This window comes from Ammospiza caudacuta, chromosome 1 (assembly GCF_027887145.1).
Source record: "Ammospiza caudacuta isolate bAmmCau1 chromosome 1, bAmmCau1.pri, whole genome shotgun sequence".
NCBI classification, from domain to species: Eukaryota; Metazoa; Chordata; class Aves; order Passeriformes; family Passerellidae; genus Ammospiza; species Ammospiza caudacuta.
The window spans coordinates 147,417,176-147,443,459 of NC_080593.1; the positions used below are offsets into that span (position 1 = coordinate 147,417,176).

The window sequence follows — 26,284 nt, forward strand, 5'->3', positions numbered from 1 at the left end:
CTTGAAGCATGAATCCAGTTCTGCTGTTTAAAACAGGAATTACCCAAGTAACTCAGCTCTTGCTGAGAGAGAGAGCACTGGCTTTTTCATCATGTGCCAGTGCTCAGGGCATGCCACTTGTCCCTGCTTACAGCAAGAACCCAAATCCTGCAATTTATTCCTGGGTCTCCTGTGGATTGTGTGGCTTTGGGGAAATTGCAAAGAAAACTGGAAAACTCAACAATTTTAAACTGATGCTTACATTCTCAGCCTCTTCCTGTACAGATTGTTTAAGCTCCAATGCTGAAGCTGAGATTTCAAACTTGTGCTTATATTGTGAGTTTCATTCACATAGTCATTAGCAGCATTAAATTGGGGGAGAATCTGCTATGAAACTTAATCAGCTGGTGCCATGAAAAAGTGCTGGCATGGCTGTTTGATGCTGTGATAGAGGCTGGTACTCCAAACCAGGAGAGAGAAGAGCTTTTCAAGTTCTGCTCATTATTGCTTTGCAATGACACAGGAAACAGCAAGGGTTTGAATCTCTAAATAATTTTTCATTCAGGGAACAATCTAAAGGATATAGAAGTTGCTTTGTTTTGTTTTCTCCATTAAATGCTTCATTAAAGTACTCATTTAATAACAAGCTTGCGAAGGGAAAAAAAAGGAAATAAATTATGTGTTTTTATGCAAAACCAAGACTGTGACACCTCTTTGCTCTTGTTGTGCTACAAACAAGCTTGCTGGAGTTGCAGGAGACTTGGCTTTGCATAAGAATGTTTCACAGAACAAGTGGGAAAAACAATTTTAAAACACAAGGGAAACATTAAGAGGGAAAACACAAGATAAGATGGCCAGATGAGCAGCTAAAGACTCCAACACCTTGATCTCAGCACATCAAATAGAATGCATCTACTTACATGCAGCCTGTGCCCTCTTCCTAAAAATACACTGCCTCCTTGGTGCAGATATTTGATTTCATCAAAGCATTCTCAAAGGTTGTTTGTTTTTTTTTTTCCTTCCAGCCACTTCCTCCAGTAACCCTCACTGCTCCAAACACCCCTTGATGCACTGAATACAGGGCAGCTCTTGGGACTCAAGTTTCAGGGCTGTACATCACCATGACTGACCAGGTTTCAGCAAAAAGACTGTGCAATGAAAATTTCAGGAAGAGGGAGGATTTACTTTGGTATGACACCACAAATCTGCTTCATTTTGGAGTAATTAAGCCCAGCAGCTACAAGCCTGGCTACAAACCCAGGGCTGCTACAGGTACCCTGCAGCAGTGTGAGCTGCAATATTTGTGACTAACACAGATTTATGGAGGGTCTCTGCCCAGCAATCCCCAGCAGTGAGAGCATTACTGCAACCCAGAGCAGTGGTGGGTGCTCCACACGTGGAAACCTTCAAGGACAGCACAGACAGGGCTCTGATCTAGTGGAAGGTGTCCCTGCACCTTGCAGGGGGTGGGACTAGAAGATTTCTAAAGGTCCTTTCCAACACAACTCATTCTGTGGTTCTAAGATTCTTCTCTGCCAGCCTATCCCCAGGGTCACAGGCAGAGTGTGATGCTTGTGATGCAGAGGAGAAGCAAATACAAGAAGTCACACTGGCCATCCAGGCAAAACGTAGTGAAATCCTGTCCATGGTAAATCTGGTAAAAGCTGCAGGCAGAGGAAGGAAGTCAAGAGCCTGATTTGCTGTGGCTGGGTTATTTTAAGCATAGTAGAAAATGCATCGATGATCCTTGGTTTAATAATTGAGAGCATCAAACTAAAACTTCAGGCCAAATTATGTTCTCATTTTAGTTCATTTAGATCTGTGAAAATGAATTGAATTACTCAAGATCCTCATCGATGTAATAAACCTGGTCATTTTGGCTCTGCAGTCCGTGGGTACTCATTGCAGCAGCTAAACCACAGCCCTGCTCCAGATGGCTTCTCTCTACAACACAGCATTCATCCAAGGCACTCCAAAAACTAATCACCCACTGATCATATCCCTTCAATTAAAAATTACTCAATATTTCCAATTGCTGGCATCCATTTTAGAAATAACAGAAAATTACAAAGTGCTTGGCCAGTAATATGCAGCTTTTCCTACACTGCAGAAATGTCAGCTAAGCAACATTAACCAGTTCAGCAAGGCAGCAGATTTTATATCTGCTTTGTGGTGTATTTTAAAATTTCTCCACCTTTACATCTGCTGTAGCAATAGACTTTGTGGGACCAGCTGAGATCAGAGACAAACAGGGAAAAATGTCTCTTACCCTATAGCAGATATATAGATGGAGAGAATTTTTAGAGAATTTGATTCAATCAAACAGCAAAAGCTTCAAAGGAAGGTCCAGTATCACTCTTTCACTGAAGAGGACCCAGGTTGATGCACACATTGCTGCAGAGACAGGACTGAAGGAAGGGAGAGCTTTGCTGAAGAGTGTGGGATTAACCAGCTCTCATTCCCCCAGTAAATCCCACATTTGCTCCCATGGCACTTCCTCTGGCTTATATCAGGCAAAAATACAGAAAAGTGGAGAGATGTGGACCTGAGATGATGATGACTATTTTATGGAAAACTGAAAAATGCAGAGATCTCACTACAGAGTTTTCTCGCTTGCTCATATAGACACCAAGCCAACTGGGTTTTTCTATTCTAATGCCAACTCCTCAGAGCATTGCTCACCAGCTGTTTCAGCTTGAATCAATGAAGTCTCACCTCCAGGAACTGTCATTAGCTCCTCCAGACTCTGCTGATAGACAGGCAGGGCTTACATCAGCCATGGCTAACAACTTGGAGTGACTAGCAACAAAACTAAATACACCTTTGAGGAAGAAGCAGACTTTCTTACTTATTGCAAGGAAAATTAAGGGTACTTTCCAGACAAATGACTGTGCATGTCAAATTTGGTTCAATATATTTAATGTCATAACCACGCTTTCAGGTTGGAAAGGAAAAAGCAGCTCAGCTCCAGAGCAGGAGCAGATGTTTGCATGGGATCACTGAACCAGGGTGAGCAAAATCTTCCTATACTGAGCCTTTTTGCTAAGTGTGCCAGAGGTTGTGTTTTTTCCATTGTGCTGGGTGAATGATGGGATGTAGGCATCCTACAGTCCATAAAGATAAAACCCTCCACACTCATCTAACTACTGTGGTCTAAAGCTTGGAGCATCTCCAATGGACATGGCAAAGAGACAGCTACTAAGAAATCTGAGCTGACAACAGAATTCAAGAACAAAATCTAAAAGGAAATAGGTGGGCCATTGCATGAGGCTGCCCATCTGGTTCCCACTGTATGGCAGCATTTATTATGTTCAAACACTGTGCAAATGTGTCACCACACCAAAATTGTGCTTTGCAGAATGACAAACATGACCTGTTCACTGGAGAATATGCATAGGTGTATAATAATATACCAGTTTCCTTTAGAGCAGCCCTATGAAAAGGTGTGTTCAACTTTCCCTTAATCTCAATGCAAACACAGTCTTAAAAATGAGCATGTAGACAACCAAAACATGAACAAAAAAATATTCATTTGGGGCCATAAAGAAGTTGGCATGATGACTAAAAGGCAACCTGTGCTTTCCCACCCTAAAACTGTACATTTGCTTTTGGTACCTGTCTCAGTGAACACTAACTGAACCTGTGCTAATAAAAATCAATTTTTCTTCTCAGCAGCTAAGTATGACATAGCCTTTTTTCCAGAAACCCCAGTATTTTCAGCTAACAGCTTCACACTGTTCTAGGTTGCAGACCTCTTCTTACAGATGCCACTCATGACCAGAGACTCAATGTACTAACTTATTTTTGCTTCACTGCTAGCAACCAGAGTCGTGGCAGGTCATTAGAGAGATTTGTCTGGCTGAACAGCTTCCAGAAGTGCACTGAAGTAGTTATTTAATATCCTCAGATGAAAGATGCTATGCAAATGCAGAGCACTGTGTTGCACCAAAGAGGATCCTCAGATTTCCTCCCATTAGTCAAGCAGAGGTAAATGGGTTCTAGCCTGAGGTTTTGCAGAGCCATCTCCCTGTTAAACAAGCTGCAGTCGACTTAGCTTGACAAATTTAAACAGTTAACCCACAGGAACTCAGGTCTCCTTTTCATATTTGCAGGTCAGCTGCCTTGAGACAATGTCTGAAGTACCAACAGGCTTTCAGGGCCAGATTCTGATTTCATTCAGGATGGTGTAAATCAGGAATAATCCCTTCAGAGATTAGTAGGAGTGAGATCAGATTCAGGCTCTTGGAATTAAAAAGTACAAACCATGTGCTTGTGGGCTTATTCTAATTCTGCTAAGTACAACACAATTCTCTTTCATGTCCTTCTCCCATTCTGTCTAAAGCACTCTGAGCTGAAGAGCAAAGAAAGTCCTGCTCTGAACACACTGCAGAAGATTTTTGGCATTGCAAAATATTTTGTCTACAATGTTCTTAAATAAGCCTTGTGCTTTAAAAAGATAAAAACAAACCTCAACCCAAAAACTTCCACTAATTGACACTAAAAAAAGGAGAGAAAAGGCCACCTTCAAATCACACAAGCTGAGTGAAGATATGTTTAAAGATCCTCCTTACCCCCACACTATAAAATGAACTACAGTAACCATTTTTACAAAAAATCAACACATTTAATTACTCCATTTTACAGCATCTGTCTCTGGTTCTGGGCAAATATCAAAGGAAAGAACAAGCAGAGCCTTTGCCAGATGCGTGCAACATCCTTGGGAAGCATCTCAACAGAAATTCCAGCATTGCTACAAATTAATGCAATGTCATCTGAAAGTTACTTGTGTCCTTCCCATGCCACTGTCTCCTTTGATAGGTCAAGCAGTGAAAATATAACCAAGCCAGTCAGCATCTTGTTTATTTTTAGGTAAGCTCAGGAACCACCTTTTCCCCACCTTAAAGAAAAGTTCACCTCTGTTCAGCTAAACCAAAAGGAACTTTTGCCATTCACCCTGGTGAGGTGCACCCTGCTAGCAGAGTGGTTTTCAGTGTGCACCTAGAGAATCCTGGTGAGAGGAGCCAAGTGACAAATCTGCATGCTGTTTAGATGAAGACACAAATCCCACAAGTGATGGGGAACTATGAAGTTACCCATGGGCCTGCACAAGCACTGCTCCATTTGCTGTGGAGTGCTGGCTGATTTGGGCCAGTGTGGGGCTGTGTTTTGGGGAGTCCATGGGAAGCTGGGAGGAGACACAGCCAGGACAGGTGACCCCAAGTTAAAAGAGGGATATTCCAGACCATGTGACATCATGCTCAGTGTATAAGGTGGGGGGGACAAGGAGGAACGGGGGACATTTGGGGTGATGTCCATTGTCTCCATAAGTCACCATTACCCATGACAGGGCCCTGCCCTCCTGGGGATGCTGAACACTTGCCTGGCTGTGGAAAGCAGGAAATCATTTCCTTGTTTTGTTTGTGTGCATGGCTTTTGCTTTTCCTGTTAACCTGTCCTTATCACAGCCCATGAGTTTTCCAGCTTTTACCTTCCAGTCTCTACCCTCCAGTCTCTGGTGGGGGAGTGGGAGAATGGTGTTTAGTTGCTGGCTGGGGTTAAACCACAACAAGTGTTTCAGTCTCTCTGCCATGATGTTTACATCACTTAATGCCTCCTAAAATAGCCGACTGGGCAGGCTGAAGGACATCTTTCATGATAATGCCAGTGCTGTGGCTTTGTTCTGCACCTCCTGAAAAAAATCCAAACCAATTTTAACTCTCTCAATACCCAAGACACTCTCTGGGTGCCTGCTGCATGCCCTAAAGATCACTCATCAGGTTTGAAATATTTCACCATGTACTGCTGACAAGGATCCCTTGTCCTGGGTCCTTTTAGGAATATTTCTTGTTAATCATCCCATGTCCCAGCAATTTTGGACAGGAAGTTGAAATTCAGTAGGAGCTATAAGTAGGCTGGGAAGGGCTGTCACACCAGGGAAAGAATTTCCTTGGGAAGAGAAGAGCAAGAATGAAATTTTTTTTTTTACTCACTTTCACCTAGACTTTCAGACAGTGGTGACTGATGGCTCTAAGGAAAGGGCTCTGCTACACAGATGGGAGAATCCTGTTGGCTTTGAGTAAGGGAACTCTCATTGACAAGCCTGTCCTTACAAATGCCATGTGTTTTATGAGAAGCCACAAGCTTTGTAAACCTCAGTAAGCAGATGTCAGCTTCAGCAATCAATTCAAATGCATGTACTGAACAACATTCCCATGCTCACTCAGAGGGAAGCAATCTGCCCTTGCTGACTTCTCAAATATTTTGGTGCTGCCTTCAGCAGTCCCCAGGTAATGAGCAGATCAAGCTCTAATGAGCTCACCAGAGCTCACAAATCCACACTCAAGGTTACTGAGAACGACCCTGCTCTCTCTTGGACACAGGGAAAGTGTTATGCAGCAATTTCTCCTGGCAGAAGAGAGTATCATAAACAAAACACAGGACTGGATCTGAGATGCAGAAACACCCTCCTTTCCTTGGAAGTCAATACTGTTGGTGCCAGGCACAACAATGCTGACACTTACCTGCCCAGGAGTAGCAATCAGCTCACAAGAGAGCACAGCAGCTGGAGGGGGAGAGCTGAAAGATTGGTTCTGACAGCTATAAACCAAGGCATTTTTAATATTCAGAAAAATCTCAGGGCCCTAATAACAGAATTTCCAGCTCCAAGAACTAGAGTTGTCAACTGAAGTCTGAACAGATACAAAAGTAGCAAAAGCAAATTTGGATGGGTTCCCTTTGTAGAGATGAGGGACAGTGAAAGAGATACTTTTCAAAGCAAGCAAATCTCTCCCAGTTTTGCCCTTAACCTTTGGGCACAGGGGGCAGTGTGCCACATCTCAGTGTTTAATGAGGAGGGGGTCAGCAGCACAGCAGGTGGCACCAGCCCCAATGGCACCAAGCTCCACCCTTGTAAAGCCACCTGGTTTCTTCCAGCAGTGGGAATTGTTAAATGCCACCCTGGTGATCCCACCCTCAGGCTGTGTCCCTGTGTCAAGCAAGCCTGAAACTCCCACAGCAAGTGCATCCAGTTCCCTTGGGGTCTTGCTTTAGCTCCAGTCTCTTCCATAAGAGGATCCTCACTGTTATCTTCTGGATATCAGAGCCACTAAATTTCCAAGCAAGACAGTAAAGGTGAAAAAACTGTACTGGCAGACAACAGCCAGACTCACAATAGTATTTTCCAAATTCAGAGACATGCCAAATGTGAGGTTAGCGGCTCTGAGAGCAAGGCAGGGGAGAGTTACACCTTAATGAAAAGCTATTTTCCAAAATGGAGCTGTGCCTGGTGGGTTTATTTCATACACTACAGAGAACTTCTAAGTTTGTGTGGGGTAAGATTAGTCAGGAAAAAAGACATTTTGAGCAATGCTTCTTTAAAAATTCACAAGCACACACAAAAAAAGAAAAGCTGGGTGTGTCTGACAGCTTGCCTGAGGAGGATCTAAGGACTGCCTCTGCTGCACTAAGATGTAACTCTCGGTCCAGTTTGTTCCCACAAGACAACTGTCCTTTTTCCAAGATAGTAACTTGAAAACGGGGCAAATTTCTTAGGATTGTTTCTCAGTTAATGTGATGACAGTCACCAGACAGGACTTGGGTATTTTAAACCAAAGGGATAAAGGGCTACTGTCACTGGAGTGTGGGAAGCTTTTCGCCAAGAACAGTAGAGACAGTAGCCACACTGAGCACTCCTGTCTTAATCTGGTAGAGTATTAGCTGTATATAGCTGGTGAAGGAGCTGGAATACAAGTCCTATGAGGACCAGTTGAGGGAGATGGAGGTGTTTAACCTGGAGAAAAGGAGGATGGGGGCAGACCTTCCCTCTCTCTACAACTACCTGAAAGGAGGTTGTAGCCAAGTGGAGGTCGGTCTCTTCTCCCAAGTAAAGAGTGACAAGATGAGAGGAAATGGCCTCAGGTTAAATTTAACATCGGGACTTTTTTTTTTTTTTCATGAAATGGGTTGTAAAGCATTGGAACTGGTTGCCCAGGGGAGTGGTGGAGTCACCATCCTTACAACTGTTCAAAAACTTGTGGATGTGGCACTTGAGGACAAGGTTTAATGGTGAACATGATGTTGGCGCTAGTTTGATGGTTGGACTTGATGATCTTAGACATCTTTTCCAACTTAATTGACTCTATGATAGAATTCTTCATCCAGACCACTTACAGGCAAAGGAAAAGTGTGCATCCTCCTAAGACAGCAGGAACGAAGCTCAGCAAATGAGCCACTCTCCTACAGCAGCAGGTCAGGTGGCAACAGAGGAAGATACAAGCAGCCTCTTCTGGTGCTCTGTGAAACGGAGACATTCCCCTCCAAAGGAGTCTGACTGGAAATTCCAACCTATTGATTCTTTTCAATACAGGCCTCTGTCATTTTCCTTTATTACAAACACTCCAAAATGAAGTACAATTCCATAGCAACACCCTCTGCCAATGCTGAACTCAGCATCAACAGGAGACTTTGGCCTTGGGAGAAGCAGCTTATCCTAAACTCCTTTGTTTCACTGCTACTTCTAAGCCTTTTAGCCACTTCTGCACTTACTGTTTGTTTTTCAATAACCTTGTCTTTTTCAACAGCCAGTTTCCATCTCCTGCTCCTCTGCTCTTTGGCCTCACAACCAGTTACGCAGTTGCTTGAGTTAATTTCTGTTTGAAGGACTGGGTGTTCTCTACAACAGAGATACAGAGCTTATGGAGAAACACAAATCAGTGTCTTACACAAATCAGCATTAACACACAACTTTTGTTGGTGCAATTAACTGTCTGAATTGTAAGCATTATGTCAAATTGCTCCTGACAAATCTGGTGGCCTTCTGCAATGGGCATACAAGGATCTCACAATGCTATGGGATGAGAGAAGAGCCATTGGCACCATCTACATGAACTTGTACACAGCATTTTACACACTGTCCCACACAACATCCTTGTCTTTGAACTGGAGAGATATGGATTTAACAGCAGGATGCAGGACAGCTGTGCTCCAGCATCCTCACAGTTCTATCACAAAGTTGTGAAGCTGCTGCTCTTTCCCATATCCTGCTACCACAATACAGGCTTTTTCTCTCTAACTCCAGGTCTGAAGCAGTTTTTATTTTTGCATATCTATTTTTGCTTACTTTTTAACAGAAAATCTCCTGTGACAGCAACAGTGAGCCAAAGACACTATGTTTCTCTGTAAGGTCTTAGGATCCAGGCAAGCAAAAAAAGTTCATGAACAAGATAAGACACCAAACTGCACAATCCTTGCAGCACTATGGTCATAACCCCATTGTAGTAAACAAAACAGAAATGTAGATGATTTATATTGCATCAGCTGTGCTTTTGCACATCTTTGATGACTGCACCACTCAATGGAGTGGCAGAGAGTGAATCCCTCCTCTAAAGCTCTTTTCTCCATGGGGGTTGGATTTCCCTTTACTTTCGTAGTTCAAAAATCAAGCTGTTGGTCAAAAGGGCAGTGTTTACATCTTTACTGGAATCTCCAACCACTTTACAGGCTGAACTGAACCTCCAGGAAACTGAAATACTGTCCTTGGCAGCCAGAAAGGACAGGGAGCTGAGAGGGGGCAGCCCTTGACTCCAAGTTCTCAGCCATAAGTGTGTCCTACAACACCACACACTTGTCCGCAGGGGCAAAGTTGAAGTGTCCCTGGCTCTCCTGCTGCCTTGGTTCACTCTGATCCTGGCACACAGAGAACAAAGCCTGGGAGGGAAGGGGGTTGCTGTAGGAACAGTCTGTTTTCTTCAAGCAAGGACAATTTGAGGAAACGGGGTGGATGAGAGGAAGTATGTGCACAAGTGTCAGACATTTTTTCACGGAAATCCTTTTTTTCAGATTTCTGCATTTTCTGGGAAGCAAGGGCCTCAGAAAGAGAATGTAAACAATTGTTATCAGCTGCTGTGGAATGCAATAGGATGCACCTATTTTGACCTGTGATTGGTTCATGTTCCCATGTTTATAATTAAGGGCCAATCACAGGAACAAGCTGGGGACAGAGTCCCTGGACACAACTTTGTTATAGATTCTTTCTTTCTATTCTTAGCCTAGCAAGCATCTGCAAACTTCTCTCTTTAATTCTATTTAGGATAGTTATAATGTATTATATATCATATATCAATAAATCCAGCCTTCTGATCAAGAAACAAGATTCTCGTCCATCTCTCACCTTCAGCGACCCCATGCAGGGCGCTGTAATACACAAAGACTCTGCTGGTTTTGGCTGAGATAGTTAATTTTCTCCACAGGAGCTGGTATTGGGCCGTGTTTTAGATTTGTGCTGGGTGCACTGTTGATAACACAGGCATATTTTCATTATTGCTGGGCAGAGCCTACACAAAGCCAAAGCCTTTTCTGCTCCTCAGCCCACCCCACCAGCGAGGAGGCTGGGGGTGCACAAAGAACTGAAAGAGGACAGGACAGCTGACCCCAGGTTATCATAGCATACAGCATCATGGGCAGCACAACAAGATGGGAGCAGAAGAAAGGGAGGCACATTGAGTGTGATGGAATTTACCTTCCCATTTACCATTATGTGGGATAATAAAACAAAAAAATCACCCTGCTTTCCTGGGGATGGCTGAACACCTGCCTGCCTGTGGAAGTGATGATTGAGTTCCTTAGCTTGCTTTGCTGGCCATGTGCAGCTTATGCTTTACATATTAAATTTGTCTCAACCCATGAGTTTTTCACTTTTACCCATTGCAGGGAATGTGAGAGAGTGGCTGTGTGGGGTTTAGCTGCTGTCTGAGGGGTTAAAGCATGGCAGGGAAATATCCTGAAGAGCAGGATTAAAGAGCATTTCAGTACCTACTCAGGAAGGAGAGAAAGAGTGATGAAACTAGAAAAAACCTCTCCTGAAGCTCTGAAGAAGCTCTCAGGATCTCACACATACTTGGTACTTCCATGGGCACTTCACATCACCACATGGCAGACATCAGAATAACCTTGGTGGAGCTGACATCTTGTTGCCTATAGCTGCTATCTTGAAGCAAAGCCATATCCTGACCCCACAGCTGTGTGCCCTGCCCAGATCTTCTCCATGAATCCACTGCAGAGTCCCCACTTACACCAGCAAGCCAACCATAGGCATTTCTGGCAGCCCAAGAGAAGGGAGCTCTCTTTTAGCAAACTTATAAAGCATCCTCACATTGCCCTCCCAAATTGTTTTCTTCCTCTTAGCACCAGAAAAGACAAATTTGGTTTCCATATGATATTTTGCAAGAGCCAGTTTACACTTCAATATTGCCTTTCTAAGCAAGACAAGTTTTTGCAAGGGTCTGTTTAACTCCTGACATTTTACAAAGGGTAATGCAGTTTTCCCTTTTATTTCTGTGCTGCCATTACAGCACAGCCTCCAGAGCACAAGAGAGAACTTCATCACAACAGCAATATAACACAAAAAAGATAGAAAAATATTAGGAAGTGTCCAAAGGAGAGCTGTGAAACAGTGAAGGGCCTTGAGGGGTGGCCATGAGGAGCAGCTGAGGTCACTTGGTTTGCTCACTGCAATTACAGCTTCCTCTCAAGGGGAAGAGGAGGGGCAGGCAGTGATCTCTTCTCTCAGGTGATCAGTGACAGGAGCCAAGGGAATGGCCTGAAGCTGCAGCAGAGGAGGTTCAGCTTGGATATCAGGACAAGGTTCTCCCCCAGAGGGTGGCTGGGCACTGGAACAGGCTCCCCAGGGCAGTGATTGCAACACAACCTCACAGAGCTCAAGGAGCATTTGGACCACACTCTCAGGCACAGGGAGGGTTCCTGCGCGGGCCAGCTCCATGATCCCTGTGGGTCCCTTCCAAGCAAGGATGTCCCATGATTCCATGAGAACCTGCACAGTTCCAGTGGCTGTGGCATTCTCAGCTGCTGTCTATGCATCAACGTCCTGCCTGCAAATTTAGTTTGTCCCTGCTTTGTGCTCTCACCAGTGCTGCTGCTTGATCCCCTGGAGATATCCAACAGCCCTGAGTCTGAAGGATGAAGCTGAACATTTGATAGTGGGCAAGCAGAAGTTCATTTTCACTCCTCAGGTTAAAGTTTTAGGCTTGAATCAAGCCAGCTGCTTGAGAGGAACAGCAGATCTGTTTTAGCAGGCAGAGCGAAGCCACAGGAGACCTGATCATAAAGTCAATGCTTCTCCATAAAGGCAGATTTTAACTGAAGGGGGAAAGCAGAGGATATAGCAGCTGAAAAGAGAACAGAGATCAAGAAGGAAGAGCTCTAATTCTTCTAATAAGCACTAGACCGAACAACAGGAGAGATCCTCTTCTTACTTGAAATATATAGAATTGTCCCTGAAGAGAAAAACAGGGTAAACCTTCCAAAGAATAATAACTTCACTACAAAAATAGTTTCAAAGAGAAAAGAAACAAAACCCCAGATTCAGCTATAGCATCAGTATTGCCATTGACTGATAAACTGTGACAATGCAGGTCACATCAAATTCAGAGGAATCATTCTGACATCTCTGAAGGCAAACTTGGTACTTTCAAAATGAGTGATTTTGACTACCTGAGAGGTTTGAAATGGACCTGGAATTAAGACAAAGTATCTAAAAGTAGCAATGCATAACTTTCTCAAAATCATAATTATTTTGACCTGCCTTTGCTTAAATAAAAATTGCTTCAATTCAATGTAAATGAGTATTTTTCTCAGTGTTGTCACCAAAAAAAAAAAAATCTAAGTCAGATAATCTGCACAAACTGATTTAAGTGAAGCTCTAGTAAAAGAAGAATTAGGTGCACAGAGCAACAGCATTTATAGCCAAAGTCTTGCAGTAATGCAGGCTGCAGGTTCCATAGAAGGCATCACCACCTCCCACCAGGTCAAAGGAATTTAAGATACAGGTATGGATGGCCTCATCACATCCTAGAAGCTTTGGATGAACTCCAGAGTGTCAAAAAAACCCCCAAAACTGTCAGGTCAGCTCTGATTCAAGTTGCAGGTAGCCCTACACCATGCCCTTTACACAGGAATTTGCAGAAGTCTCAAAGTGGATAACACAGGTCTCTGCTTCAGGATTATTCCCAAATGACTGTAGGACTCAAACTGCTGTTTCAACCCAAATATTCAGATGACATCTTCCAATTTGATCTGTGGTTTTGCATGCCAGGATGCAAGAAGTACCTTAGAATTATTTTTTTTTAAATCCAAACCTGGCCACATGCACTGTGCTTTGAATTTGAGCTGGCAGTGGGAATCTGATGCCTTCCTAAAAGAACTGGAGGTGATGCCTTATATGCTTCCCTGGCAGGGTCATATTAACTGAGCTGGCAGATTTGATAGAATTATATTTCTTTTTCGATCTGGTACAACACTGTGATGTGTCAGCACACAAAGTATTTCAGATAAGTAAGATTAAGTCCTTGATTGAAGATCCAGCCTCTAGAAATAATGCAGTGTCCTTTAAAAGGCAAAATCTTTGTTTTGTTTTGGAGTACCAAAGCTCTAAAAACAAAAGTAAAAAATACAGAACTCCACGGCTCCTGGAAAAATGTCAGCAGCAATTATAAAGGCCAGAGACATTTTAAAATTGCATCAGACTTAATATCTCAGTGTCACTGTTCTAGTTTTTACTCTGCAGAACAATCCTCCAAAAGGGTGGCTAAGGAGCTCACTGCAGGAGAGTTCTGGGGACACCAGGAGGATGTGTGGTCACCTCCATGCCAGCAGCAGTCCTCTGTCAGGCACCAGCAAGGTGGGAAATGCTGTGCTTGGACCCTGCGGGCTCTAACCTGTCACCCATTTCTCCTTGTCCTCCCCTCAAATCTTTCAGGATGGAAAGCTACAGAGTGCTGAGCCTGCACTGAAAACCTGAAAAGTTACTATAAAAAAAAAAAAACAACAAACAAACCAAAAAAGTTCTATTGAGATGACGTCCTCAGAGAAAGACAGCTACACTTCAAACATTTGTCACCAGGTGCAGGTTTCAATCACTTGTGTCTCTGTTGCATTCTAGGACACCTTGCAATTGCTTGGCAGAAATAGCTGTGGGACTGGCCCAGAGAAACAGATGTGGCTTGATGAGGTTAAGACGTTTCCTGAAATAGCACAACTCCTGTCTGCTCAAAGGTTTGGTCATCTCCTACACAGGGCACAAATCTTCCTCTCCCCAAGGAGGGACATGCACGTCAGTCCAGATGAAGAAACTTAATCACAGCACTTCAAAGTGAAACAAAGCCAGGAAAGAATTGCTTTCCACCCTCCTTTCCCCCAGAATTGCATTTTAACAATTACTACAGTCTCTACAATTGATGACATTCCTAATCTTATCTCATGCTTCAGAGCAAGCTTCTACCAATACTATGGGTGAGTTTCTTTTAAAGAGCACCCTGTCTGTCCAGGCCCCCCATTTTCCACATTCCACAGCTATTTCACAGCTTCAGGGGGTTGTGACTTAAAAGAGCTTTTCAAAGTTTTATGGGACATTTTACACAAAGTGACTGCTACTTACAAACCCGAGCATGGGACACTTGGCACCAGTGGAAGAGGAGGTTGGGTAAGAGTGGGAAAGGTGACCAGAAGGGTGACAGCAGCTCCTCTGTACCTGCTGTTAATTAGTGCCTGGTCAGCCCACAGCAGTTATCAGGACAAGAGGAGTCACAAGAAGTGACAACTTTGAACAACTAACAGACAGACATCCTGAACAGAGACCACTTATGTTGATAAGGTTATCTATTTCCTAAGATAGAAGTTTGTGCCCAGAAAACTCACACAGCTCCCACAGGGTGAATTCAGTTGCCAAACACATTTCAGGGGCCACTGAAGATATCTTGGACACCAAACCCACCCTCCTGAAGTCACAAATACAACACCAGGTGACAGAAGACAAGGACAGCTAGCCCAGGGCAGTTCACACAGCATTGAGAGCCCACAGCTGAGAAGCCAAGGTCCCTGAGGCCTGGTAGAAGATCCCAGCTCCCTGGAGCACACCCATGCTGGGTGATACAGGTGCCTGCTGGGCAGTGAATCCCAGGCTGGCCCAGAGAGGGATGCAGACATGCTCTGGATGGGCTGCAAAGGCAGCTGTCCATCCCACCAGGCCCCCCATTCCTGCAGGAGCAGAGAGGCAGATGGGAGCTGCCACATCCCTAGGCCAGCCATGGCCTCCCCTGCTCTGCTGGCTGCTGCCACAGGCACTGGGGCAAAAAGAGCAACACAAACATTCACAACAGCATTCTGCCTGCAAGGCTGCATGTCCTGCACAGGAAATGTCTGCATGGGTCAAGGAGCTCCCTCCCTGTTGTAAGCAATTCCTCTGAATTGTGAGCTGGCAGATAACCCCAGAGTTTACTTTCAGCTTGCATACCTGTGAGTTAGATTTTCATTTATCAGTTAGTAGGCACACCATAAACATCACAGACAGGCAAGACTGCAGCAGAGGGGGTGAAGTATCTCTGCCATACTTCACCTTAATTCCTGGAACTCATTCCCATGTTTTAATAACCTATATCAGGAATGTCAGATCAGTTCAAAATGTATCTGCCTCTCTGCTCCTTGCAAGCTTGATTGAACACAGGCTGTTTAGCAAATATTTTATAGTAAATAAAAATTTTATAGTAATATTTATATCAAAATGTAAAAATTATTAGTACAAAGCTAACTGGGCTTGCACTGAAAGGTTCCACCAGAGTATCTTGGCAGAGGGGCTGGTTATTAAAAATAATTCTTTCACTTAATAAGTACTGTAGGTGAAAACTTTACCCCCTGCTTCACCAGTTCATCTATCTGCTGCTTCAGATGAGACACCAACAGCCCTATTCAGCCTTCTGCAAAGTATAAATGATACAGAATAATAGAAAATTGATTAAGTCTGCTATGAAAAAGAAAAAAAGTTGAAGAAACTACATGTGACAGTGTTGAAACAAGACAAAAAATGCATCCTTTTCAGAGTTCTCTCAGCCAGAGCCATGAAAAGCTCCACCAGGTGGTAGGATTATCAGCACTTGAAATATGCCGTGGAGCTGAGTTTGCTCTCTCTGCTTTGCTTTTTAAAAGCAGGTTTGTGCTTCACTACGCTTTTGAAAATAGGTGCAAAAGATGTTCCAAGTAAAAATTTATTTCTACTATCATTTAATGGCAGCATTTGCAACTCACTTGAAATAAAAGATGCTTTTATAACCTAGAAGATGGAACTGCCGTCTGCATGACCTTAATTTCCTCTCAAGCTGCTCCCAGTTTTACATAAACAAAAAAGAAAATTGATAAGCACATACCAAGTCTTACATAAAATTATGTTTAGTTTGAAAAGCAACCTTCCTCAATTGAAAGGCCATTACCATTAGCAGGATAATCAAGTTTGGAAGAAAAACTGTAAAGAAGTTCTCAAGTTTGTTTCTGGCAGAGATGTGTGACAAATTCATCCACATAGGGCAGCTCGCTGTCTCCCCTGCAGAATCAGACAGTGCACTAAGTGAGTGAGCCAAAAGAATAAGTAATACAATTTCTCCCTTCTTTTGCACTTTCAGAGACAATGCTTCTACACAATACTAAGCAGAAAGGTAAAATAAATGTGTATTAGCAGAACTGTAGTTTAAAAACTTAGTGGTAACTTAAAAGCTGACTTGGCAGAACCATAGACTGGGACTTTGGTGAGGCACAGGACCGAAACCTCCTGACACAGAAATGTTACTCTACAGCAGCACCAAAACAGAGTAAATGAAGTGAGAAATCAGCAGAGGAACAGAACAACAAGCTCACCACAGACCTGTGCTGGGGCTTTATTTCCAAGATAATCAAGAAAACACATGCTATTCTGTAATAAACAAATTCATTCTTTTTATTCACATCCAACCATTCCCTCCTTCACCCCACTGGACATGTGCTCAAGCTGATTAGAAACTCTCAGGTTCCCAGACAGGTCCAGAAAGGACCTTGGGCACAGCCGTGTCCTGCAGATAACACCCTGCCTCTGCTGAAAGCAGCAAAGGGAGCCCAGGGCCACCCGAGCAGCTCTGTCGAGGCACTGAGCAGAGTGGGCAGAGCATCTCTGGCTCCGGACTGGGACAGAAAAACTGAGGAGGGCTGAACACGCTGTCCTGGGGAAGGTGCTGGCTGGCATGGGGGGCACAGGATGCTGTGGCTGTAACAAGCCAAGTGTTTCCAAGCAGATGCTTCACGCAGAGCCACCCCTCCAGCTGAAGCTGTGTAAATAACATACCGGAGAAGTGTGCTGCTAATTGAGTACCTCCCGAAATGCCAAGAGGCAGGAAGACTCCAGTTAAAGGCAACTCTTCATTTTAACTCGTGTCACTGAAGAGCACTAAAGTAAATGAACTCCTGAGGACAAGATCAAAGCAGAATAAGAGACTCTTTTTTTATATCCTTGAATCTCCTGTCCCTTTTGTACACTGAAATTTAATTTCCTTTTCAAAGAGAGGTTTTGGAGCTTATGAAAATTGACCCAAAAGATTACAAGGGCTTTGTCACCCTTCCAATCTCCCTGAAAGATCCATAATTAGGGAGGTTTTTTCCTTCAACATATGTGCCCAGCAGACAAATATATAATTCAGACTTACAATTGCATGAAAGAGTTATTTTGGTATGTTGGATACATACAAGCCCAACCGCTACAAAGAGTTGGAAAATATTGTGTGCCTCAACTGAGTAAATATACATCAAGGCATTTTCTTTTTTTTTACTGGCTTGTTTTCATTTGTGCCAAGACTACACACAATCACACTAAGGACCTGGGATAGATGTTCGCTGCTGAGATAAATATACCAAGTACAATAAAAGCAAACGAAGAGTAGTTATTTATGCTCCTCTAGAAATTCATTCTGCAAGGAGGAATGTGCGAGCGGATACCTACGACAGCGAGTCTGCTTTTTTGCCCTCTAACGGAGTAACACCGGCTTTGCTCCTCCGGCACAGAGCCTAAAAGCCAGGGGAGAGGGAAATAACCCAGCACAGCCGGGGCGCGGGGCCGGTCCCTCCTGCTGCTCCCTCCCGGCGGCGGCGCCGGGCAGGACCGGCCCCGTAGGGCAGCTGCAGGGGGTTCCCGGCGCAGGACCGGCCCCGTGGGGCAGCACCGCTCCGTGGGGCAGCTGCAGGGGGTTCCCGGCGCTGTCGCCCCCCGAGCATCGCCCGAAGGCGGCCCCTTCCCCCGGAACCCACCCCGGCCCCGCCGCCTCCCCTCTGCCTCCCTCCAGTGGGGAAATCCCGGCTGGGTGGATGGGGAGAAGCCTCCCCGCTCCGGAGCGCCGGGGGATGCTGCGAGCAGCGCCGGGGCCGCCCCTCCTTCCAGAGCACAAAAATAATTTTTTCCAAAACCCAAAAGAACTCAAGAGCCGAGTGAGGAGGCGGGGAGGCTCCCACCGCGCCTTCTGCAGCAGCGGGGATTTGCAGGTGAGCGGCAAGGAAGGACGGGAGAGAGGGACGGGGTCCCGCGGTACTCACGGCGGGCTGAGGGGGGCCGGCGGGCGGCCGAGCCCCATGGCCGGGGGCACGGACGGACGGGCGCTGCTGTGGTGGCTGCTGCTGCTGCCGCCGCGCTGTGTGTCTGTCCGTCTGTCGGCCGGGCAGCCGCTCCGAGCACCCCGTCCCTCCCCTCGCTCCCTCCCCGGCGCTTCCTGCCCGCTCATATAGCGCGCCCTCGGCCACGTGGACGGCGCGGGGCCCCGCCGGCTCCTCCTCGGGGCCGGGCCGGGAGGGGCGGACCCCCCCCCCCCCACCACCCCCACCCCCTCTCATCATCCCCCGTCATCACCCCAGCACCCCTATCTCACCTTCCTCATCAACCCCATCTCTTCCCAGGCACCCCCCCATCAGTGCCCCCATCGGCCCCATCTCATCCCCCCATCAATCTCACTCTCCAAGCACCCCCCCACCCCAATCACAGCCCCCATCGCCCCCATCTCACCTCCCTCATCAACCCCATCTCACTCTCCAAGCATTCCCCCATCATTGCCCCCATCTCACTCCCCTCATCAACCCCCATCAATCTCACTCTCCAAGCACCCCCCCCCCCCCCCCAATCACTGCCCCCAGCGCCCCCATCTCGCCCCCGTTCCCCTCCCATCGCCTCCCCCGGAGCGGGGCTGTGCCCCGGAGAGCTGCGAATCCGAGCCCGGACTCACCCCCGGCGCCCTCGGGATGAGATCCGGCTCTCGTCGGGTCCTCCCTAGAGAGTCACCCTCCGGGAATGTCTGTGTATGTGTGTTCGCCAAACTGCTGTGTCTGGAATTGGGCTGCGTGACCCCAAAGGTGATCGCAGCAGGGAAAGTGGGAAGAAATTTGGCGCTTCTCAGGGCAGAAAATCTGTCTGGCATTGCTAATAAAAATAGTGCATAGTTGATATTCACAGAGTCATGGAATGGTTTAGGTTGGAAGGGACCTTAAAGATAATCTGGTTTGGACCCCCCTACTATGGACAGGACACCTTGTATTAGACCAGGTTGCTCCGAGCTGCATTCAGTCTGGGCTTGAACATTGACGGATGGGTCATCTGCACCTGGTGGTCCTGTATCTCACCAGCCTCACATGAAAGAATGTCTTCCAAATATCTAATTTAACCTACTCTCTTTCATTTTAAAGCCATTCCCCCTTGTCCTATCACTACATTCCCTAGGGAAAACAAACAAACAAACAAAAACACTTGCAATTTTCTTGCAGCCCCTGTAGATACTGAAAGGTGCTATAAGGTCTCCCCTATGACTTCTCTTCTCTGGGCTGAATAATCTTCCACCCTTAGCCTGTTTTCATAGGAGAGGTACTTCAGCCCTCTTCTTTCTGTCCAGCACCAGACATTTTTAAGGTGCCTATAAAAAACTGTAGAATTAAAAAGAAAGCAGCATCATTAAAGAATTCCCCAGGCAGATACATTGAAGTGATAAAGTGTCTGCTAAAACTATTTAACAACATAATGCTGGCTTTTTTAGTGTCGATGTGTAAAGGCTGGAGCCATGAGATGTGTAAAGACTGGGGCCATGACTAGAAGTGGGGGGATTATAGCACCTCCAAAGAAGCAAATGATCTCTGATCTTCTCTCCTCCACCTTCCGTAGGCAGGCAAATATGCACAGTGAACATGCACAGCACATATTAGAGGGGAGAATGCATTCCTGAGCTCTGAAAAACATGTTCTGTAACACTGGACAACCAGTGCATAACTCCCTTTGTGAAGCAGATGAGTTTACAGGTGATTAATCTACTTACCGAAACTGCCCACGTTGTTGGGTTATTAAATCCAGCACCGGGTACTTCCAGGGGAAACTGTAACTTGCTATGTAGGAGCTGTAATTCATCAATCACCACTGAGCTTGTTTCCATAGAGTTGTGTTAGTAAAAGCCTGAGTGTGGATTTGGACCAGTGTCACATCATGTACTGTGCCGTGCAGGCATCTGCATGCAGTGAGAGCACCTGTGACAGCCTGAGCTTTCTGCTCAGGGAGCATAAGCCCAAACAAGCCCTTCCAGGGACTCACCCCATCACTAAATCCTGCCTCTGCATCCTGAAGAGCAGCATAGTGTTATATCCTTCATAAACAGGGTTTGGAAGGGATTTAATCTACAGTAATGAGCATTAAAAAAAAAAAAAAAAAAGTACATTAGTCTTCTTTTATGAGGAATGTATCAATACAAGGAATTACTGTGTGGTGGAAACAGTCTATTAAATAGCTGTTCAGGGCTTTTTCCCAGGAGCTGCTTGACACTTTGCTGGAAGTGGGATGAGGAGTTCCAATTTGATCATCTGTTAGTGTCTCTGTTACCTTTTTGCCTTGATGCTCTCCTACTTTCAGGCAAATTGGTTGAATTTGGTGCTTCATTTGCTTCACGATAATAGTGAGTGACTGGGACTGTTTACAAAAAAGAATCTCTGGGGAACAGCTCACTAGTAATAGGGTTGTGCATCAGGTTTGGGGATTTCTGCCAAGCATTTCTGGGAGGAGGGAGGGAGTGAGAAAGTGATGAGAAAGAAGAGTCTGAGCACTCTGCATTTCACTGCCTGTTGTACCACACCTGGTCTGTCCATGAGTTCAACAGAAAGAAAAGAATGAATCTAGTAAAACAGCTGATTTATCATCATACAACATATAAAGCTTCACTAGTTTGGATCAAGGAAAGCTTAACCCAGCAGCCAAGAATGTCCTAATTATTAATAGTTAATCAAGTTGACACTGGCACAGGCTACCCAGAGAAGCTGTGGATTCCCCATCCCTGGCACTGTTCCAGGCTGGGCTGGATGGGGCTTTGAACAACCTGGGATAGTGGAACCCCCTGACCACGGCAGAGGGGTTGAGATGGGATGATCTTTAATTTCCCTTCCAACCAAACTATTCTACGATTCTGTGACTGAAGAAAGGGACTGAGAGATGCTTTGTTTTGGTTTTTTTCTGATTTTTCAGCCCCATCTCTGCACCATTTCTCTGGAGCACACAGGAGAGGACATGGTCCATCCCTCCAGCCACACCTACCTTGGTCACAAGTTGCCAGGAGGAGATATGAAGAAGAGCTCTGCAGTGGCTGGGTTTGCTCAGAAAGGCTCCTTTCTGTAAAGCAAGGCAGAAGAGGAGTGTGCTTGCCCCAGAGATGCCTCAGGGAGGCATGACACAGTGACAGAGGTGTAGCATGGAGAAGTGCAGAGCATAGAGATAATCTACAGGTCTCTGCCAGCACCTGGCTGAACCAAGAGCAGAGAACAAGACCAAATCCACCTGAAACAGCAACTGTGGAGCCTATTTCTCCTTTTTATATCAGTGTTATACTCACTTAATTCCTTTAGATGCTCTCAACTTCCCTGATGCACCCCAAGGAGTGTGGGGGTAACAAGTGCTCTCTGATAATGCCATGGGAATTACAGCAGGGTCCAGCCCAGCGTGCTGGATCTGATCCCCTCATGCTGTAGCATTTCACTAGAAAGTGTCATTTAGATGGTTTTGGGAAAGAATCCAGGATTTGTTTCACAGACAGTATTTCCTCAACAGCTCAGTGAATAAAAAAATATAAAATAGTTTGAACTAAGCATGCAAATCTTGCTTGTCATCTTATGCAGAGGAACTATATCTATTCTAAAGTCTGGGCCAGGGCTTTCAACTGCTGATGGGGGATAGTTGTGCAGACTTCAAAGGAGCTGTATCAGCTTTTACCAAGTGGGGATCCAGACCTTTATTCATGTTTTAAAATTCAGAAACTGTGCCTAGGTAAAGCATTTTTTCTCTATATTTCTAGGTAGCCAGTTTTTTATTTTATAGCTGTTGCCTCAGTGGCAGGATTGTTTCTCAGTAGTCAATGTTTAAAGGCCCTTCAAGGCTGAAGGAATTAAAAATGAATAATTTAAAGCTGGTCTATGATGCATAATTTTTAACATATACTTTACAGGCCATGTGGAACACTTTTTGACTTGTCAGTAGATATTTTACAAACATGCTGTGCTGTAACCTTTTTTATTTAAGAGTTAGATTTGAGCCCTCCTATGCTTTAACACAGCAGCATGCTGGAGTCTACAAGCCATAACAAGGAAACCATTATCACCAGCACTGATCAGAAGAGAGGAGAAATGAAGCAATTGCAGAAGTTTTTTCCTCTTACACACTCTGCTAAAACAAATGTGGGCAGAACTATGGCCCTTCCATCTTAAGAAGTCTCATCCCAAGGTAGAGGTAGAGGAGCTGCAATTTGTTTGCTCTAAGACTCCAAAAGAGATGGACTAGATGGTGCTGGAGAAGAAGCCATGAAACATGTTGTCTTTGGGGCTTTTTTTTGAAGGATGGCTGGAGGATTTTTTTTGCCAACCTCCTATTAAATATTGTGCTAGGAATGCTATCTGAGTAATTCTTGACAGTTTTAATAGGCAAAGCTAATTGCTGATAAATAACAACCTTTTATGGATTTCATTTCTTGTCCCATCCTGACTGCTTGCAACAAGAAAGGGAGGAGGCATCTACCCTGCAGATGCTCAAAGGCAGACTGGGTTTCAACCTTATTGATTGGTTCCCACATTCTGCCTTGTTTTCCTGGATTGTCCAGCTTTTCATTTCTATTTTAAAGTTAAAAATTATTAAAGTTAAATATTATTAAAAATATTTGTAGCTAAAAATAAATTGGTTTGGTTATTTCAAAAGCTTCTTGAGCCCAAACCCAATTTCAAGTGTTTCACCAAGCTGTAAATTGAGGCAGTGCACTGGGGAAGTGCAAGTTTGGGCTAATGTTTGCTCCCCCCTCATTAGCTCTCCCTTCAGTTCATAATCCATCATCTTTCAAACAAGCCAATTGCCATTGTGTCTAGAAGTTAAAATAGAAAATCAGCATTTGGCATGAACACAGTTGCCAAGAAGCTATTTCTCCTTGCCTATGTAAATAAGTTGTCGTTCAAAAACGGTTGGCTTGCTCTAAAAGATGTGCTAAGCACTGCACTGTGCTTCCAGTGGGAGGAAAGAGGAGAGGATGCAGGAGTGTGGCCAAGTAGTGCCCATCCCCAGCTTCTCCCACTCATTCTGTTGAGTGGGACTGTTTTTTGCTCTGGCCAAAATGCCCTTGGATAGTTCCTGTCTCAGTGAACAGGGCAGGAGTGATTACTGACCTTGCTGGTTATGCCCCCAGGTCAGGACCAAGCTCCACACAGGTGGTTCCCTTTAAAAGTGTTAATCTATATAGTTATATTGGATAATGATTTGTATTTATTTTACACCATACAGAACATACCTGTTGATCAGTATGACTAGGTGTGAAGGAGATTAAATACTTGCAAACTTTACAGATATGAATCTAAGAAGATTGACCATGGATGGACTATGCACAATTTATCAGAAGAGACAGATGGTCTGTGTACCTATTACAGATGAAATATGTATACCTACCTTACCTCCACTGAAGAGGTGCATCCTGTTCTGTATTCAATTGTGTAAGAGTCACTGCCCTCATTTTGTGTAACTTGCAACTGTAGCACTTCATAATAAACTTGATAAGCACTGTGCTAATTAACTTGATAAGGCTATTTGGTGGCTGTAGACTTTGCCATGAGTTACACACAGCTTTTATCATTTTTGGCTTGGTCTTCTTGCTGTTTTTTTATATAATTATATTAGCTAATGATTTGTATTTATTTTACACCATACAGAACACACCTGTTGATCAGTATGACTAGATGTGAAAGAGAATAAATACTTCCAAACTTTACAGATATGAATCTAAGAAGATTAACCATGGATGGACTGTGCACAATTTATTTGTTCTGACTAGCAGAAGAGACAGATGATCTATGAACATTTGACAGGTGAAATATGTATACCTACCTTACCTCCACTGAAGAGGTACATCCTGTTCTGTATTCAATTGTGTAAGAGTCACTGCCCTCATTTTGTCTAACTTGCAATAGTAGCACCTAATAAACTTGATAAGGCTATTTGGTGGCTGTAGACTTTGGCATGAGTGACACACAGCTTTTATCATGTTTGGCTTGGTCTTCTTGCTGTTTTTGTGGGGTTTTTTTTGCAAACTATGCCCGACACTTCTGACAGATGTCACAGGACTGTAACAGCCTTCCCTGTTCCAGAATCTTCTAAAAGCAAGTGGTAAGAATGCAGGCTTAAAGCAGGCTTTTAGATCACATCCTCAGCCTCCACACTTCACACAGCCAGGCTCTGGCACTGAGGTGCATTAAGAGCAAAGAGAAGAGAAACAATAAACAGCATCCCTCCCTGCTTGCTCTTGGAATTCAAATGGTGAGGAGTTGCAAGAGCTCAGTGGTACTGACGCGCAGTCAGTGGTGTCAGCCTCTGCTTTGCAGGACCAGGGTGCAGGCCCACATCAGAGGCAGCTGTGACATCAGAGAAGATTTCTTGTGAGGCCAAACCATTGCACAGAGATGTGTTTTTACCTGCCAGTACTCATTAGTGCTGTATATGGGAGCATTGGCTATGGGTAAAGGTTGTGATTTGGTACAATCTGCTCTCAATAAATGTCTGTGAAAGTCAGAGAAACCTTTCAGTATTGCAACACATAAAAACACACAGTAAACACCAAAAGCTGTTTTTTTAGAAATATTCAGCAAATCTGGAGCTCCCAAAAACTTACATAAAAACCTCTCTGTGCTTTGAAATGCTTCTTCTCTTTTGTACTCTTGGATAAATGCAAGTTTTGCTATAAGGACAGTATAAAGCCTGAGAGGAATAAGAAACACTTATAAAAATTTTTTAAAGGCACTGATGGGATATGAAAATAGAATAAAAAAACATAACTCAGGTAGGGGTGGAATCACCATCTTTGAAAGTGTTCAAGAAACAAGTTAATATGGCACCTCCTGCTATGGCTTAGTGGGCAGGGTCAAAGGTTGGGCTTGATGATCCCAGAGGTTTTTTCCAACCTTCATGATTCTGTGATTCTACCTCTGTCAGGATAAAGGAAGATTAAAACAATATAAAAACAGTTTGCCATAAATATTTTACTGCAGAAAGAAGAAATGGCATAAGCACCTAAAATGAGGACAAAGGTAAGTAACTCCATGGCAAAGAGAGGCAGCCATGTGTACTTTGTGTGCTTCACAGATTGAACATGTAGCACATTCAATCTCTCCAATATAAATGATCCTTCTTTGCAGTTCAGATGTCACCTACAGAACATCACAGAAGTAAAATAAACCTAATTTACCTTTGGCCATCTGGATCTCACAATGCCTTGAGTACCATCTATTCCCAAGCACAGACTTGAAAATATGTGCATTAAGTGATTGGGAAGTTATTAGCATAATGTAATTTTATTTCATTTCACTTGTCCCCAGGACAGTCAGGAATAAACCAGAAGGTGAAATTAGACCCAGAAAATAAATGTTGTTGATTAGGTTGAAATGTTTATTAGGCTTCTGTTTGAGTTTCCAGCCCACAAGAAGAATGGCAAGCAAAGCCTGTTAAAGACTCATTTTGACAAGAACGCAGTTTTCTGTGGCTCCAACAAAATAAATATAGTAACACAGATGAACCTTTTAAAAGTCAGGCTTATGTGCTTGTCTGATCAGCACCAGCTAACAGTTTCATCTCTCCTGAATGTCACAGAAGCACACGAGCTGTGCCACCATGCAGTTCTCAAATTCTTTTCCTCAAAGGACATAACACACATACCAGGGGCTGTACATTCTGCATTCACTTAAACACAAATAACACAAAATGGCAATTGCAGGTGGACTTCATCCCCAGGGAAAATTGTGAATAAAACACTGAGGCACACCTGGCAGATGTTACACAGCTTAATTTAGTATGGATAGGCATTTATTTTGAATGGTAGAAAAGCAATATAGTAACACAGGTAGGATAGAAAAGTTTGTGTGATTTTGCTTTCTTGCCAGATATACAGGTTAAAATAGCTTTTCAGTCCATTCC

The 26,284-nt window shown here is 44.3% G+C and overlaps 1 protein-coding gene and 1 long non-coding RNA gene across 2 annotated transcripts in view; one reads left to right on the forward strand and one right to left on the reverse strand.

Annotated features, from left to right (window-relative positions):
• Positions 1-18,522, reverse strand: part of ST3GAL1 (ST3 beta-galactoside alpha-2,3-sialyltransferase 1) — a 79,115-nt gene extending 60,593 nt beyond the window's left edge. The window contains exon 1 of the mRNA XM_058805971.1: positions 18,373-18,522. The gene's annotated coding sequence lies outside the window, so the exon portion shown is untranslated. The remainder of the gene's footprint in view (positions 1-18,372) is intronic.
• Positions 18,105-24,315, forward strand: LOC131558336 (uncharacterized). The gene is made up of 2 exons (XR_009274796.1): positions 18,105-18,321; positions 21,320-24,315. It is a non-coding gene; the product is annotated as an uncharacterized LOC131558336 (long non-coding RNA).
• The last annotated feature ends 1,969 nt before the right edge of the window (positions 24,316-26,284 follow it).